Genomic DNA, 17,119 nt, shown 5'->3' with positions numbered 1-17,119 from the left:
ATTTTCCAGCAAATGCCTGCAAGAAAATAAACCTCAAGGCAGTATTTGGTAGCATGTACGTCCTTCGATAACACATTTTACTTTGACTGTGATTTGAGCTTTTGTCTTCTCCAGATACTCATGGGGTGCCTACAGAAGAGGGGCAGGCTCACTGGCACTCCCACAATAAAAAATATCTGAAGAGAGTGATGAAAAGCACACACATACTGTAAGTCTTTTCCCATTATCTTAAGGGATTGAGGCTCCTCTACAAGTTGTCATATCTAATTGCTGCTGTGAGCCCTTATGTACAGAACAATAGGCAGTGCAATAGGTCCTACAATACTGCTCTGTTCTTAAGGCAGAGATGCACAAAGTCAGGTGGTCTCAGCTGAGGGAATCTCTTGACGGACTTGACAAACCTTGTCTCAAGGGTAGGGGACGAGCCAATTCACGATGACTAATGTCTGAGCCTTGAGCGCGCTCGGAGAGGGCAAGATCATACCTTAAAACAAAGGAGCCAACTCCATCAGTTACATAGAAATCTCTTTGGGTAAAGTTGAATCTAATTTCCTACGCAGCCAATGCAAAAGAAAAGCGGATGACTTCTGAGAGATTGGTTGCTTCCCCCTTTAAGATTAAGAACCGCTTTCCTCCACCTGCCTAATCCCACAGAGACCCGCAACAATTGGGTTTTAGATTCTAAAATTATCGTTCACACCATGATTGTTTCCCTCTGAAAGGAAGAGGAAGGACTGGTAAATAATTGCATTTTATGTAACATTTCAAGACTGAATGTTATGTCAATTAAAAATAGAAAATACAAAAATACTTATACATCAGTTGTTCTGCAGTATGATAATGTTGGATCATGTTAATCCTAAAGCATTCCAATACATCATATGCATGTTGGCTAAAAATAAGTAATTTGCTTTTTGATTTGGCAAGTGCATCTTTTCTAGATTCTCAGAGCTTATAGAAGGAATCCAATCGGCCCAACAAATCTATGGTATCTCTTGGGACTTCCTTATCATAACCATTCCCCAGTTCATTTCTCTACAATCTATTATCTTGCGTATGGCCATCTGTACCCTCTGATTCTCCTGCCCACCACCTACACAAGGGACAATTGCTTCATATTTGAGATGTGGAAGGAAACTAGATCATCTGGTCGAAGCACCTGCAGTCACAGGGAGAAGGTACAAACTCTACACAGGTAGCACCTTAGGTTGGGATCAAGGCCCAATGGTCAGAGCTGTAAGCAGCAGCACTAACTGCTGCACCGCTGTGCCATGGTTTGCTGTCCTAATTTCCATCACTTCTAAATTCTACTGGCTTCCACATTTCCTCTGTCAGAAACCTGCTGTATCTATGCCAAGTAATTGAAATTGATTTGGAGTAGACCAGATCTAATGAGAGAGTAACCACTATGTGAAGGGCAGCTCACATTCCGGCACCAACATAGCATGCACACAATGCTCAGCAGAACAACACAGAACACAACAAGCAACCAAACAACAACAGCAAAGCAAGCTCCTTCTCTCTCTTGCATACATCAGGATACATAGCCCTCTAACCCGAAGATAGATTGACTCCTCTGCAGCAGATATGGACGTGTAGATGTTGGTCCTTCAACTACCCAGTGGACTTGCAGAGATTTGTAGTCACGGGGCTCCAGGCAATGAGCCTCAATTTCTGAACTTCCAATTCATCCCTTGGGATTCTATCCTTGGATTAAATTAACTCCAGACTCCCTGATGAAGAGACCCCAAACACCAGGCCTTGAACTGTGGTCTCACCAATTTGTGAACCTTGGGGGTCATCAAACTGCATTCTTCCTGCCTGCTTGGAACTCCTACTCCAGAATTTGCTGACAACATTGTCTTTATTAAAAGCCTGGGTGAATTGGTTTTTAGTCAATGAGGAAATGAGGGGTTATGGAGATCAAGCAGGAAACTGGAACTGAACCATGGATCAAATGCACCATGATCTTGGTAGATGACCGGACAGGTTCAAACTTCATCTGATGTAAATCACAAACACAAGAAGTTCAGCAGATACTGGAAATCCAGAGCAACACACACACACAAATGCTGGAGGAACACAGCAGGTCGGGCAGCATCAACTATTGCTGTTTCAGGCTGAGACCCTTCTTCAGGAGAGATATCTGAATTAAAAGGTGGGTTGAGGGGAAGGAGGCTATCTGAAAGGTGATAAGTGAAGCCGGGTGGGTGGGAAAGGTTGAGGCCTGGAAAAGAAAGACTCTGATAGGAGAGGAGAGTGGACCACAGGAGAAAGGGAAAGGGGAGGAGGGAGCAAGGGGGAACAAATAAATAGGTGAGAAGAAATAAAAGGCCAAAGTGGGGGGATGGAATTTTTCAGATTTATTTACAAATATTCAATGCAAAATTCCACAATTTTTGACTGTTTTCAGATCAACTCACCTCATATAGCAGTGTTACAAATAGAGACCATTCAGCCCATGAATCCATGCTAGCTGTTTGTAAAGGCATAGAACAGTTCAGCAAAGTTCATCAGCTATTTTGTTGGTCTCTTCTGGAGCAGCAAGTTCTGGCCTTCAGAATTCAATAAAGCACCAGGTGCTGTCTTTATCAGAGAGTTAAGAGGAAATGAGATTTTCCAGACTGTGATAATGCATGTTTGCTCTCATGTTCAAATGCCTTTTCTGGCTTTTGTTGGTCCAAGGTTAATGTGAGTGCCTCTTGTGCCTGTTAGTGGCTTGCTTCTCTGAGCCCAAATTGTAAATTAAATTGTTATAATTAACAGCTGGAGGAATCAGCTAGGCTGAACAAGCATGAAAATAGAGGAAGTGATTGAAGGCTGTGAGGTAACAGGACTGTGCTGGGAAGAATGCAAAATGCATGCTATTATCACCTGCAAGAGGGTCAGAACTGGAGATGGTGAGTTTTGACTGAATTAGAACAAAATGGGATCTATATTCTGCCCAACCCTTGCCACTGTGGAGATTAAGATTGAGTGGCATTTGGTTGACCAACAGACCATGGTCTATGCACCTGTGGCTTTGCACAGACAGCTCCAGTAGCAGAGCTAAGCCTTTCCATCTGCAATCAGTCAGACTTTCACCCAAAGTCCCAAGGAACCCAAAGAACTTCCATTAATTTTCGATCAGACCTGAGAAGATTCCCATGTTCATTTACATAAAAGATTTAAATGAAACAGCATTAATATTCTGTTTTTTTAAGACCTCAAGAATTTTGCTACACATTAATAATGAATAAACCAAATTGCATATACCAAACACCTACATACAAAAATCCTTTGATGGCCAAATAATCTGTTCTAGATATTGGTGGGCAGATGAAAATTGCTCGGATCACCAGAGAGGATTTCCATTCTCTGCAAATTCTCTCTGTATGTGATCAAAACTCTCTGTATGTGATCAGGACTACAGTGGCTTTGGAACAAACTGAGTCAGAGCAGGGTCATGGGGAGAAGGTACAAACTCTGGGATTCAAGCTCCAGTCTCTGATTACTGGCACTGTATGCTAAGCACCATTATACTCACCGGGATGTTACCATGCCGCCCCAAGCTAATGCTTCAAAGTACGTGCATGGGGTCCTTTAGCATGGCTGGCACGGACAGGCAGACGTTGGTACTGCATCACGCAGCCTGTTCGCCCAGAGCACTCAAGTTTCCTAATTGGTCATGACCCTGCAATTTTCTGAAGCTGAGGTGATCAACTAGGCCACAGCTGAATCAAATTCAGATTTATTTGTCACAGGTACATTAAAATGTACAGAGAACTGTATTAACAACCAAACACAACCTCAGGATGTGCTGGGGGCTGCCCACAAGTGTCCCTACGTCTTCCAGTGCCAACATAGCATGCCCACAATGCTCGGCAGAACAACACAGAGCACAGCAAGCATCAAAAGAACAATATAACAAGCCCATCTCCACTCTCCCACTCTCCCTCCCTGTCCCTCACTTACACACACACACACACACACACACACACACACACACACACACACACACACACACACACACACACACACACACACACACACACACACACACAATCCTCCACTAGGGCAGGTTTCAGACATTGGGCCACAATTTCCAGACTTGTGTTTAACCTGCAGGCCTCCGGTTGAGCCAATGATGGGAGCCCAATGCCTTGAACTCTGAACTCACCGACGCACCGGCCCTTGTGTGCCTTTCTGGCATGGATATGCACTGACCTGGTATAACCTGACAACCATAGATATCCTTTGCTCCCATGTCCACATCACTGGCCTTTGAGCATGAAGCATTGGTCTGTCCTCTGGATGCCTGTATACTGATGCCAAAAGAATGCAGAGTTACCTCTGAAAGGAAAAGAAAAGTGGAGGGGACTACTTCTCCTTGCTCCGTAGCAGCTCGCAGGGTTGGCTGGTTCAGTGCTGTCCGTGACAACAGTTCTGGATCATTCAAGCGAAAATAAACAGGACAAGGACAGATGTGTTAGCTGCGTGAAGATGCTTTCCCTGTTGAACAATAAATATATTACTGCTCTGCAAGCCTGCTGAAGAAATATGAGCGCAATTTTTCCCACTGTAACTCGACACAGCAGAAGACTTTACATAAAGTGCTCAATTGTGTGTGGATACTGGCTAATGCATAATGTGCCGGTTCAACAGGTAAGATCTCCCTTTATCACCATGAAAATTGGATGAGTCAGAGAAAATTGAATTGAAAAATGGTGCATGACTTGAAATCATAGCAGGTTGTTATATAAATAAACAAAAGCTATTAAAGAAGGTAAAGGCTTCTGCTAAACTAAAAAAGCTGAGAATTGTTGCAGGAGGAACATTAACCTTCTGTTTTATTTCTTCATAACAATATTATTTCCCAAGCCTTTGGTCCTCCCAGGTGACTCTAGTTAACTAACTTGGTCTCTGTCTATCCTTACCCAGTGCCAACACATCTGGAGGTTTCTGTTGCCAGAAACCCATAGTCCTCTCCAGGTATTTCAGTGCATCTGCTGATTGAAGAGCTGTGTTCTGTCCGTACTCTTGTACAGGTCCTAGAGCAATCTTGTCAATCTGTTGTCATTCCACACCATGAGCCTCTGGAAGATCCTCTGTATTTTCTGGTCAAGAAAGATCCCCGACCACATCCTTGATGATTATGTCATCAACAGGACATGGCCACAATTGTGAGGAAACCTTGGAGGTGGTTTCGGCACGTGATGAGAAGAGACGTCAACTCCATCATCAAGGCAAGCACTTCAATGGACCCCTGAATGGCAGAGGAAATGTGGGAGACCAAAGCCAACTTCGTGCTGTACTGAAAAAGGGAGAAATGAGCACCCTGAACCACACCTGGGGCACAATAGAGAAGATGGCCAAGGACAGACCGAGAGGGAGGTCTTTCATTACTGCCGTAAGCGGCAGTGGTATAATGGGCAGTAAATAAGTAAGTAAGCTGATTGAAATAGTTGATATTGTTGGATGGGCTTGTTCTGGGATGGGTGAAGTGGGATCAGTTGGGAATGGGATAATTTTCTATGGCCTCACATAGCCAATGAAGAGTGGTTTGGATGTCCATCTTGTGAAGGAAAGAGCAAAAATGGAGAGATAATATATACATTTTAATATTTTATATTAAAACATTAAAATTTTGATTAGTCAATGGGTTGGGTTCAAGAATCATGAGGTAATGTTCCAGTTCTATAAAATCCTGGTTAGTCCACACTTGGAGCATCATCTTCAGTTCTGGTCACCTTATTGCAGGCAGGCTGTTGAAGCTTTAGAAAGGATGCAGAGGAGATTCACCAGATACTGCCTAAATTAGAGAGCAAGATTGAATGAGCTCTCTCTCCTTGGAGTGAAGGAGGATAAGAAGTCATCTGATAGAGATTTATCAGGTGATAAGAGACATAGATGGAGTGGACTGCCAGCACCTTTCTCCCAGGAAGGAAATTTTAAGGTGATTGGAGGAAAGTCAGAGGTAGGATTTCTGACACAGAGAGTGGAACGTGCTGCCAGGAGTGATGGTAGAGGCATATTTTCAGACACTTAAACGACTCTTAGATAGGCACATGGATGAAAGAAAAATGGAGAGCTATTTGGGAGGGAAGCATTAGATTGATCTTGGAAGAGGTTAAAAGGTCAGCACACCACTGTAGGCCTGTTCTGTGTTGTACTGTTTAAGTTCTGTGTTCAGCAACAAAGAAGATGCTGGAGGCACTCGGTGAGCAGGCAGTACCTGTGGAGGGAAATGGAGAGTCAGCATTTCAGTTCAAGTTCATTCACCTGGACTGGAATTTCTTGTGTAGAAAGAAAAGCTTTTTTATTTTGTAGAGAAGTGGTGATAAGGCAGTGACTAAGAGAGAAGGAATGACATGAGTGTTGGTACAGTTGGGAAGGCATGTCACAAGCTTGTTTATTGTAGCCGATGTGTCTGCAGGGGACATAAATAAAAGGAAATTAATAAAAGTCGATCTGAGAGAGAAAAAAATGCTTGAACTGTGAGATACAAATAAACGGCACTTCCTGGAAATCGGAAATAAAGGAGAATGCTAGACTTTTTTTTGGAAGCTGCCTGGATTAGATGATATGAGTAGAAGGAGAGGTTGGATATTCTTGGATTATTTTAGACCATAAGACCATAAGATATAGGAGCAGAATTAGGCCATTTGGCCCATTGAGTCTGCTCCGTTATTTCATCGTGACTGATCATTTTCACTCTCAGACCCTTTGGAGTGTCAGAGTTTGTTGGGATATCTGATAGAAGTTTATATGATTATGAAAGGGATAGCTAAGTTAGATAATCAGAGTTATTTTCCCAAGATAGAAATATCAAGTACTCAAAGTCATGCATTTAAGATGTGAAGGTTGAAGTTTAAAGGGGATGTGTGAGGCATGTTTTTTTACCCAGAGGTTAATAGATGACTGGAATATGCTTCAAGAGACAGGTATACTAGTTGGAAATAACTGCAAAAATGTGTGGCTCAGGTGGTTGATGGTTGGATTGAGTTGTTCCCATAATGTTTCCAAAATGACAAACACTCAGCTGATTTTTAAGAATATAAAGGCCAAGCATTCAGGAGACACACCACAAGTGAACAGTGCACTGATTATGCCTCCTTGTATGGTGATGAAATGTTTACAAATGGATTGCCAAGATAGGAGAACAACTCAACCTAACCAAATATATAGGTCAATGAATATGCAGGAAATGGAGAGGTATGGATCATGTACAGGCAGAAAAGATTTAGTTTAATTCAGTATCATGTTTGGCACAGATACTGTGGTCTGAAGGGCCTGCTTCTCATCCATATTTGTTAAATAGCATCTGACAGGTCAAAGACCTTTAATCGGAACCAACCAATTCAGATACAAACTGAAAGAGCTGATCATCTGAAATTATTGAATTCAATATTGACTCCTTAGGGTTATGACATGTCTATGTATAAGGTGAAGTGTTCTTTTTTGAGTTAATATTGAGCTTCATTGGAAAAAAGAAAGAGAACAGAGATAGAGAGATCAGAGTGGGAGGGGATGGAGGACGTAGAACAAGTCCAGCATAGTAAAGGCCTATCAGCCCATGATGTTGTACCAACCCTTTGACCTACTCCAAGGTCAATCCAATCCTTCCCTCCACACAACCCTCCATTTTTTATCCATGTGCCCTTCTAAGAATCTTTTAAATGTCCCTAATGTATCTTTATTGTTACCCCTGGAAGTGTGGTTCATACACCCACCACTCTCTGTAAAAGGAAAACTGTCTCTGACGTATACCCCCGATACTTCCCTCCCAACAACTTAAAGTTTACCCTAGAGTAAAGAATTAATATGATGTAGAGCTGGAAGCTCAGGGTCACCCTCACAGACAGACTGGGTATGAGTGTTGAAGAAGATAATAGAGTGAGCCAGTAAATTGAGGAGGGAATATTGCTGAAAGAGGAGTAAAAGTGAAGACGTATATACTTGCTAATGGGATCATAAAGAAATTAGTCAGAACTGCACTGAGTGTATTAAGTGCTGGGAAATGAATTAAGGGGAATACGTTCCTTGGTCGGGGTGACAGGAGAAGTACAGGAAATGGAACAGACATTGCTGAGGGCCCTGTCCGCTATGCTAGAGAGAAAACCATGGTTTTGGGAAAAGGAAGTACTGGGATAACAAAGAAGGTGGTACAAAAGAAAGAAAGAACAAGAATGGAGTCCTTATAAGAATCAGGCTGGGAGGAAATATAGTCAAGGACCACCACCAAAAGTACCTGGACTATGGGCTGCCTTTTGTAGGCAACATCTACCATCAAAGTTTCCCTCCATCCAGGTCATGCTGTCTTCTTAATACCACCATTGGAGGGGAGATACAGAAGACTGAAGTTTCATACCACTAGGTTCAAACACAACTCCTTCCCTTTAACCAACCAGCATAACCCTAATTACAACCTCGGTATATCAGCACTTTGATCTCTCTGACCACTTTGGACAGAAACAACTTTGTTTTTTTTTGTTCTAATTGTGTTCTTTCTTGTATAACTGATATTTATCTTGTGAATGATGTTTATCTGATGCAATATGCCTGTGATGTTGCTGCATGTGTTTCACTGCACCTGTGCATGCATGCACCTTCTGTATATGACAATAAACCCCACTAAGATTCAAGATTCAAGATTCAAAATTGCTTAATGTCATTTCCAGTACACAAGTGTAAAGGAAAATTAAATAATTGTTACTTCGGATCTGATGCAGCACAAAAAGAAACACAACAAGATAAAGAACATATCATATAAGTACAACTTAATAGGCATCCGTTAGTCTCATGAGACCATGGATTTGCACCTTGGAAAGTTTCCATGGCTCAGGCCTGGGCAAGGTTGTATGGAAGACCAGCAGTTGCCCATGCTGCAAGTCTCCCCTCTCCACGACACCAATGTTGTCCAAGGGAAGGGCATTAGGACCCATACAGCTTGGCACCGGTGTCGTCGCAGAGCAATGTGTGGTTAAGTGCCTTACTCAAGGCTTGAACTAGCGACCTTCAAATCACTAGATGAACGACTTAACCACTTGGCCATGCGCCAACACCATAAGAACAACACAATAAATATAAATACTTAAAATAACTTCTATACATAGATTGGTTTTTGTCCATAAAGTGATGCTAGGTACAGGAGTGTCTGTACATAAGGTGATTCTGACAGAAAATAATAAAATGGTAGTGGTGGGATGGGTTAGTGGGTGGAGGTGCTGGCCAGCCCTAGTGCTTGGGGAAAGGAACTGCCTTGGAGTCTGTTGGTCCTGGTGTAGATGCAGCATAGCCTCCACCCTGATGGAGGTGAGACAGACAGTGCATAAGCAGGGTGTGTGGGATCCTTTATGCTTTTACTGGCCTTTTTCTGGCACCTTTATGTATAACTTGGATTCAAGTTTGACTTGACTCTGTTTCTGTTACCTAGATGCTGCCTGACCTTCTATGAATTTCCTGCCACTTTTATTTTTATTTCAGAATTCCAACTTCTGCACTTTTTTAAAACTTTTCTGGGTAAAAAAGAGCTGGGGTGGGGGTTGTGAGGCAGATATTGTACTCTTAGTAAACTTCCACAAAATGCAGAGGACTGTGTTAAAGAACAGGTGATTGGTTTGTTAGTGACGTTTGTTGAATGCAGGTATTGATCGGTATTCTGGGTAATCATCAGGGATTTCCACATCAGTCTTGAAGGGCCATTGGGACTCAGCTTAACCAGTAACCCAAAAGATGGTGACTGTGAAAGTTTAATACCGCTGGTATATAATGTGCATGAAGTTGTAAGGCAATGCCACTCACCATTACTGTGGACATGGCGGAATCTTAACCCAATAGCTAGAGCCACATAGATTTGTGACATACTCGGACCTACTTCGCAATGCATTCATTTGATGGTGCATTACTCTTTCCTGTTCATGATTCAGTTGTCCCGTGCCTTTCTCAGCATGTCTTGAATTTTCCCTTAACTCTCTTAAGGATCCATTAATCTCTCAGTGAAGAAACAAGTAACAACAATAACCTGCATCTATAAAAAAGCTTCAATGCAGCAAAATATTCCAAGGTACTTCACAGCAGCACTTTTAAAGCAAAATCTGACATTGATCCCTTTCAGATTTGATCCAAGCTTGGGTCAGTGATTCCATTGAACGGTTACTTTTATTTTTGCTACATGTATTGAGGTAGAGTGAAAATCATTGTTTTACACAGCATCCATACAAATCATTCCTAAACTAAGTATGTTGAGGTAGTATGAAAGGAAAAACAAAAGCAGAATGCAGATGACAGTGCTAGCTTCTGAGTTACAAAGAAAGTTCAGTGGGGGTAAATAAAAATGTAGCCAGGCGACCACTGAATATAATTTTTTATTGTTAAAGTGCACTTACATGTTCACCCTAGTAATGGTAAAATTGCTGCCTGTGCCTTTAAGAGAAAATGGTGACATCATTAAGCACATGTGGATTAGAAAGAAAAGTTGTAAGGTTCTAGAAAGGACGTCGAATGCTAGTCGTATGGTGAGGAATGGTGAATAATATCTATGTAAATTTGTTTACACTTGTTGTAAATCGAGAATATCGGTAATTTGACATGTTTTACATGTGGATACTTTAGATTTTCACAAGTAAAGTATAGCTGGATAGCATGGTTGTGTGAAGTTCCTTATCAGCCTAGTAGGTTTTTAGTGATCTAAACTCCAAGGCAAAATATTGTAAAATATACAAATGTTGTAAAAGTTTATGTACAAGTTTATTGTTGTCTTTCTTTATATTGTTTCCTGACTGAATGTGAATGATACGGAGTAATGTCAATGTGTTAATCTCTGTTTACATAGTGTGAGTGAGGAGAACTCCTTTCAGGATCTAGCCTATACGTGTTTTGAAGGTAAGCATGTGTGTGCCAAAGTGAGTACACCTTTTAGTTAAGACGGGATGTACTTATTCATATCTTTGATGTTGTGTATAAGGTACAGGATTGGTGGGATTCTAACATTGTTTGTATTTTTTTTTCAGAATTGCCACTCCCATATTGATTTTGTATATTTTATTTTTCTTATTTTCATACAGCATATGTAACAAGGGGGTGGACTGAAATTAAACTGAGTTTGTAACAGCAGGACCTGTGATTTTCTTTTAAATTCATTTTGTTGTTTTCATTTTGAAACCCTCTTTCTGCATTAAAACATCTAAAAAAGATAAAGGAATTAAAGACTCAAAAAAATATTTGTTGTCCTGCATGTCTATTTTTCTCCAGGCTACAAGAAATAAACTGCAAGAGTCATGAAGAGATGGATGGAGGGATCAAGAGGTTATACTAGAGGTCCATTCAACAGTAAGACAAAAGTTTTCCTTTCACCTGGTGGTTCATGTTTTCAAGCTTTCTTGCCCAGTGGTAGGAGTAGAGTGAATGACCAGGACGGGAACGATCTTTTATTATTTTGGCCACGTTCTCGGCAGTGTAGGTAGAGCTAATGGAGGGAAAGCTGATTTTCATGATGGAATGGGCTGTACGCACAAATCTCTTGCAAGTCATCATGGTCTTGGGCAGAACAGTTCCCATGCCAAGTTGCGATGCATTTGGACAGAATGCTCTCTCCGGTGCGTCGATAAAAGTTAGTGAAGCCCAATGTGGCCATGTCGAATTTCTTAGCATTCTGAGAGTGTAGAGGAGCTGGTGTGCTTTCTTGGTCATGGTCCTTGTGACTGGTGTAGGACTAATAGCTATCATTAGCTATATAGCTTTGGAGATATTTACACGCAGGAAATTGAAAATCTCAACCATCTCAGTACCACTGACTCGTACAGGGTTGTGTACTCCACTGCACTTCCTTTTTTTCTGCTGACATTGAGAGAAAGGTTGTTGGCTTGATTTCCTACCACTGGGTTGTCTTATCTCCTTTCTATTCTCCGACTTGCTATTCCTTATGATATGAGCCACAATGCTGTGAGCTTCTAGATGGAGTTAGAGCAGACTATGGCCGCACAGTCGTGAGTGCATAGGAAATGTCTTCTCAAAACTAATACAAGCCTGTATTAAGGTGATAGATATCAACACCAGGGCCCTGCGGTAGCATTGTAGTTAGTGCACTGCTGTTGTAGCTTGGGGTGCTCTGGAGTTCAGAGTGCAGTTCTGGCTCTATCCCTAAGGAATTTGTACGCCTCCCCATGAAACACATAGGTTTCCTCCAGGTGCCCTGTTTTCCTCCCACAGTCTAAAGACGTACTGGTTAGTAGCTTAATTGTTCATTGCAAATTGCCTTGTGACTGGGCTAGTTTTAAATAGGTGGGTTGCTGGGCCATGCGTTTCGTTGGGCTGGATGGGCCTTTTCTGTGCTGTATCTCTAACTAAATGAATAAATAAACCCTGAATCTGATATCAGATCAATTTATCTTGTCACGAGGTGCACTGGTAATATCGGCACACAAGTACGAAGGAAAGACAGACAGCGATGAGAGTTTAATCATAACAGTTCCAAAAGAACATCGGTGGCTTGGCCAAGCCGCACCACGAGAAGTTACATTCTCAAAACTAGGACCCCGCGATTAGCACTAATCAGGTGTCTGCTTAAATAATTCAAGCAACACTGAATCCCCAAGTCTATCAAAAATGAGCTTAGCAGAAAGCACCCGGAGACCGCATTACAAAGAGCGAGTCGCTCGGGGAAATTACAAGGAATTCTAAATGATTATTGGCTCTCGTTAAACAACAATTAACCAATTCAGGTGCGCTAAAAACCTTGGAGCCTGATGATCTCTGATGCTTCACACAGGCCCGAAGAGTTGGTTGGAGTGTACGTACACCAGTGACATTTAACAGGAATTAGAATTCTTTGGTAACTGAGCTGAATCCTACCCAGGCGTGTGCATTTGCTGTGAGGTGTTAAGGAGACGTTAGGCTCCATCCAACATTGATCCCTCTCAGAGGAGCAGTTTGCTGTTCATTACCAAACAGCAAAAACAGCTGCGTTCCTGTAGCAAATCCATACTTGAATTTACCACTGAAATAAGCTAAATAACCTGGAAGACATGTTTTCCTCAGGCCTGCCCAATTGTATTGATGAGAAATATCAATAAAATCATTCTCGCTGGTAAAGAAAAAATATCATATTACTTTAGCTGCTCCCCTCCTGGGAATTCATTCTGCTGGTTGCCAGAGATCAAGTTTTCCCAGGGCCTGCATGTCAAATGAGGTAGCTTGTTAACTTAGTTTCCCTTCTAGCCTCTTAGCAGTTTTCTATGTTATCATAGCAAGCTCCCACCTTCGTTTCTCATTCTTAGTGTATGTAAGAGGACATGAGAATTGAGGAAATTGTGCAAATGGCAACAAAAGTCAGAACGAAAATGTAGAAGATAAAACATAAAATCAAAATATGCTTTTTGCACCTGGGGAGAGGAGGTGTTTGAAGTTTTTCTTTGAACGGGTTGGTTCTATGGCTTTGTTTTACTTCATGACTATCTGTGGGGAAGACAAATTTACTTTATTGTTGCCAAACAATTGATACTAGAGCGTACAATCATCACAGCGATATTTGATGCTGCACTTTGCGCTCCCTGGAGTACAAATCGATAGTAAATATTAAGAATTTAAATTATAAATTATAAATAGAAAACAGAAAAGGGAAAGTAAGGTAGTGCAAAAAAACTGATAGGCAGGTCTGAATATTTGAAGGGTACGGCCTAGATCTGGGTCAGGATCCGTTCAGCAGTCTTATCACAGTTGGAAAGAAGCTGTTCCCAAATCTGGCCATATGAGTCTTCAAGCTCCTGAGCCTTCTCCCGGAGGGAATAGGGATGAAAAGTGTATTGGCTGGATGGGTTGTGTCCTTGATTATCCTGGCAACACTGCTCCGACAGCGTGAGGTGTAAAGTGAGTTCAAGGACGGAAGATTGGTTTGTGTGATGTGCTGGGCTGTGTTCATGATCTTCTGCGGCTTCTTCCTGTCTTGGACAAGACAACTTCCATACCAGGTTGTGATGCACCCTGGAAGAATGCTTTCTACAGTGCATTTATAAAAATTAGTGAGGGTTGTATATTGCATGCATACTTTGACAATAAATATTTGAATCTTTGACTAAAGCTTCATCAAAGAGGACAGTATGAGAAAGAATGAGGGACAGGCAAACATGTGTGGGAATGAAATTAAAGAGAGAGTTTAGCTTTAAAGAGATTGGCACTATTTATCACATGTATATTGAAATGGTGAAACATATGTAGGGTAATGTAATTGATGGAAAGGTACATAATTTACAACCGTCAACATCGAGTTGAGGTTCACTTTAAGAGGCTGGTGTGACATGATGATATAATTATGTGAAGTTCGGTTACGGCGCTTTGTGTTCAGTGCTTGGAGTACAATAAATGAGTTGTTACGGTTTTCTTAAGCATAAAATGCCTCACGTCATTTTATTTGTGAAACCTACACATACAGTCATATGCATTATTTTGTGTGAACGACCACCACAGTCTGAATATGTACAAGAGTTGTACCATCATATCATGCCCACGATTTACTAAACCTAACCTCTATGCCTTTTGCAGTGAGGGAGGAAATGGAAGCACCCAAAGGAAATCCACTTGGTCACAGGGACAGTGTGCAAACTCATTACAGAAAGCAGCAGGAATTGAACCCCGATCGCTGATTGCTGGTGCTGCAAAGCATTACACTAACCACTACACTACCGTGCCACACATCTGTGCTAAGAGCCAGCATAGACGTGATGGGTTGAATGGTCTTTGTCTAGATGATAAAGAAATTTGAGGAAATATGAAATGACCAGAGCCCAGATGTTATGGACTGGCAGCAGAGGTGCAATGAGCAGTGAAGGAGCCATTATAATTGGAGATGCAAAGGAGGCCAGAATTGGGGAAGATCAAGATAGAACATAAACGTAGAATACTACAGCCCATGATATTGTGCTGACCTTTTAACCTACTCCGACATCAACCTAACTTTTCCCTCCTACATAGCCCTTCATTTTTTATCATCTATGTGCTAATCTGAGTTTCTTAAATGTCCCCAAAGTATCTGCCTCTTCGACCACCTCTGGCACGGCGTTCCACGTACCCACCACTCTCTATGTAAACAATTTAACTCTGACATCTCCTTTATACTTACCTGCAATTGCTTTAAAATTATATCCTCCTCATATTAGCCATTTCTTCCCTGGGGAAAAAATCTCTGGCTATCCACTCTATCTATGCCTCTTAACATCTTGTACACCTCTACCAAGTCACCTTTCATCTTCCTTCGCTCCAAAGGGAAAAGCCCGAGCTCGCTCAACCTATCCTCAGAAGATACGCTCTCTATGGAGGAAGCATCCTGATTAGACCCATGTTCTGTTTATCCTAAAAGGGTTAGGATTGAACAGGAGGAACTTCTTGCAAATGTATACCGTTAGCAACAGCGCGTGGGTGATGCAAAAGCATAGTGATTAGTGCAATTGTTTATTTATTTGTTTTGAGATACAGCATGGAGTAAGCCCTCCTAGGCCTTCAAGCCAAGCCACCAGCAACTCACCAGCTTAACCCGAGCCTATTCACAGGACAATTTACAATGACCAATTAATCTATTAACCAATATGTCTTTGGACTGTGGGAGGAGGCTGGAGCACCCAGACATTCCACCGGGAGGACATACAAACTCCGTTACAGAGGACACTGGGATTGAACTTTGAACTCCGACATCCCACGACGTAAAAGCATCATGCTAACTGCTGTGCTACCCCAGTGCCTTTGCAGCTCCAGTGATCGCCAGTCAGGGTTCGAAGGAGTTTGTATATTCTCCCTCTGACCACGTGGGTTTTCCAAGTGCTCTGCTTTCCTCCCGCCTTCCAAAGACATGCGGTTGGGGTTAGGAATAGTAAATCATGAGCATGCTATGTTGGCACTTGAAGTATGGCAACATTTGTGGCTGCCTCCAGCACAATTCTTGCTGATTTGATTTGATGTAAATGACACATTTCACTGTATGCTTCGATATATATGAGACAAATAAAGCTAATCTTAATAAGTGCCGAGCTATCAAAATTCTGATTGTCGTGAAGCTAATAAACTGCTAGTGAAATCTTGGGACTAAGTCAGATTGTTGCTAATGTTATTCTGCTTCAATATTAACGGCAAATAACAACTGACCACAGCAGAACTGCAATAGTTCTCAATTAGATAACAAAGAAACAGAATGCTGGAAGAGCTCAGTGCTAGAGGCGTCTGAGTTTCAGCTCAGGACCCTGCATCAGGATTTAAAGATTTGAAGATTTTTGTTATTTGTCACATGGCATCCAAGCATGTGGTCGTCAATGACCGACACAGTCTGAATACGTGCTGGGGGCAGCCCAAAAATGTCGTCATGCTTCTAGTGCTATGATAGCATGCCCACAAATTACTAACCCTAACCTGTATGTCTTTAGAATGTGGGAGGAAACCAGATCACACAGAGGAAATCACCTGCCTACAGGAAGAAAGTGCAAATTCCTGAGACAGCGGTGGGAGATCAAAGTTCAAAGTAACGTTTATTATCAAAGTACAAAGATGTTACCGTATACAACCCTGAGATTAATTTTCTTGCAGGTATATTCAGTAACAATAATAGCATCAATGAAAGCCCGCCCCAGCATGGCATTCAACCAATGTGTCAAAGACAACAAACTGTGCAAATACAAAAAGAAAGAAAAAAAAGAGATAATAATAATAGCATAAATAAATAAATAAGCAATAAATATAAAACCATAAGACATAGGAGCAGAATTAGGCCATTCCACCCATCAAGTCTGCTCCGTCATTCCATCACGTCTGATCCTGGATCCCTCTCAACCCCATACACCTGCCTTCTCGCCATATCCTTTGATGCCCTTACCGAACAGGAAATTATCAACTTCTGCCTTAAATATACCCACAGACTTGACCTCCACCAAAGTCTGTGGCAGAGCCTTCCACAGATTTACTTACCTCTGTTCTAAAGGGTCGCCTCTCAATTTTGAGGCTGTGCCCTCTTGTTCTGGATACTCCCACTATAGGAAACATTCCCTCCACATGCACCCTATCTAGGCCTTTCAGCATTTAGTAGGTTTCAATGAGATCCCCCCGCATCCAGTGAGTACAAGCCTAAAGCTGCCAAACACTCCTCATATGTTAATCCCTTCGT

The sequence above is a fragment of the Mobula birostris genome, chromosome 14 (genome assembly GCF_030028105.1).
Source record: "Mobula birostris isolate sMobBir1 chromosome 14, sMobBir1.hap1, whole genome shotgun sequence".
NCBI classification, from domain to species: Eukaryota; Metazoa; Chordata; class Chondrichthyes; order Myliobatiformes; family Myliobatidae; genus Mobula; species Mobula birostris.
Note: the sequence above shows the minus strand (reverse complement) of the source record.